Raw genomic sequence first — 2,025 nt, 5'->3', positions numbered from 1 at the left:
TTCCCCTCCTTTCAAATTTTCTTATTGCTCAAAGTCATCTGACCCTCCTCTGAGTCCCTGTCCTGCCACACACAAGAAAGATAACTCAGACCTTTCTTTAGGTCTCTGGGCCCCATGTGTATTGGAGCAGGTGTGGATTGTTTTATCCCTAAGATCTAAAATTCCTTCTAACTTTCTGTAGTTATTAATTCTAAGGCAGAGACAAAGGGAATGGGTGAGTCTCCCATAGGCCAATAGACATGGATTTGTCAATATCATGAAACGTTGCCTATAATGAATGACAGAATGTAGGTTTTCTAGGTTCTATAATATTAAGGATTTCATGCCCAATTTTTTACCTCAAGAAATAAAGAAGCCAAGATAGTCTGTCTGGTGTGTATTTCATGTTCTTTCTCTTTAATTGTCTAGCTGATGTGTCAACAACATGGGACTAGGAAATCAAACAAATGCTTTAGAATTTATATTCCTGGGATTTTTCCAAGACTCAGAGCATCAACTGATGTTATTTGGATTGTTCCTATCCATGTTTATAGTCATGTTCCTTGGGAACTTGTTCATCATCATTATAGCCATTGTCTCGGATTCCCATCTTCATATGCCTATGTACTTCTTTCTCTTCAATCTGTCATTTGCTGACATTGGTTTCATCTCTACTACCGTCCCAAAGATGCTGGTGAACATCCAGACACAGAGCAGATCCGTCACCTATGCAGGCTGCATCACCCAGATGTATTTTTAATGGTTTTTGGAGGCATGGATACCTTCCTTCTCACTGTGATGGCTTATGACCAGTTTGTAGCCATCTGTCATCCCCTTCACTATCCAGTCATCATGAACTCATGAACTCCCATCTCTGTGGTTTCCTGGTTCTTACATCCTGGTTAATCAGCTTGTCATATTTTCTGATCCAGAGTCTGTTGATGCTGCGTCTATCCTTCTGTACCAATTGGGAAATTTGACACTTTTACTGTGAACTTGCTCAGGCCCTCATACTAGCTTGTTCAGACACACTGATCAATCACATAATACTCTACATGGTGACTGGCCTTTTTGGATTTGTTCCCTTTTCAGGGATCCTTTTCTCTTATACCCGGATTGTCTCTTCCATCCTGAGAATTCCATCAACATATGGAAAATATAAAGCTTTTTCTACCTGTGGGTCTCATCTATCTGTGGTTTCTTTATTCTATGTGAAAGGTCTTGGTATATACCTCAGTTCTGAAGCATCATCATCTTCCTGGAAGGGCATGATGGCCTCCATGATGTATACTGTTGTCACCCCCATGCTGAACCCCTTCATCTACAGCTTGAGGAACACAGACATTAAGAGGGCCCTGAAGAAACTTCTTGGCAGAACATTCTATGTTCAGTGACAAGAATACTGGTCCTGGGCTCTTGAGCTGGCAAAAGTACCAGCAAAAGAAATTCTGCGTCAAGAAATTCTGCCTCTAAATTATATAGGCTTTCACCCCTCACCCAATCTGTTTCTCTGTCTTTAATCAAAATATCCCTGGGAGTACTTTGTCTGAAACTTTTATGGTGATCACTCTGTTACCCTCAGTTGTATTCCCCACCTCCCCTCCTTTTACATTTTACGTCACTACACCTCAACTTGATGTTTGCATTCCTATAGGTCTATACAACCATTCAAGTATCAACTCAGAGACTCTTGGATAAAACATTATTTAGTTCATTTTTACCAACAATCATTGTTAGTTCTTGTTAAATTCATTCACTTGGCAATATTTATTGGATATCTACAGTGTACCAGGGTGTTCTAGGTGCTAAGAATATAGCAGTGAAAAAAATCCTTGCCCTCATAAAGCTAAAATCCATGTTCAGGAATATAATGTCTGGGTAGTCAAAAAGAGATTACTACTTTGGGCATGATGGTATATATCTGTAATCCCATCTACCCAGGAGGCTAAGGCAGGAGGGTTACAAGCTTGAGGTCTTCCTGGAAAACTTAGGGAGACCCTGTCTCAATAAAAAATGAAAAAGGGATGGGGATGTAGCTTAGTGGTA

At 40.2% G+C, this 2,025-nt stretch overlaps 1 pseudogene; it reads left to right on the top strand.

Annotated features, from left to right (window-relative positions):
- The first annotated feature begins 200 nt into the window (after nucleotides 1-200).
- On the top strand, nucleotides 201-1,595 carry LOC124102175 (olfactory receptor 7C1-like; annotated as a pseudogene).
- Nucleotides 1,596-2,025: the final 430 nt, after the last annotated feature.

This window comes from Marmota monax, unplaced genomic scaffold (genome assembly GCF_021218885.2).
Source record: "Marmota monax isolate L192 unplaced genomic scaffold, Marmota_monax_Labrador192_F-V1.1 WCK01_AAM20220418_F8-fsc02491, whole genome shotgun sequence".
Classification (NCBI taxonomy): Eukaryota; Metazoa; Chordata; class Mammalia; order Rodentia; family Sciuridae; genus Marmota; species Marmota monax.
The sequence above is the reverse complement of the archived record's forward strand: the minus strand, read 5'-3'. Positions and strand labels throughout refer to the sequence as shown.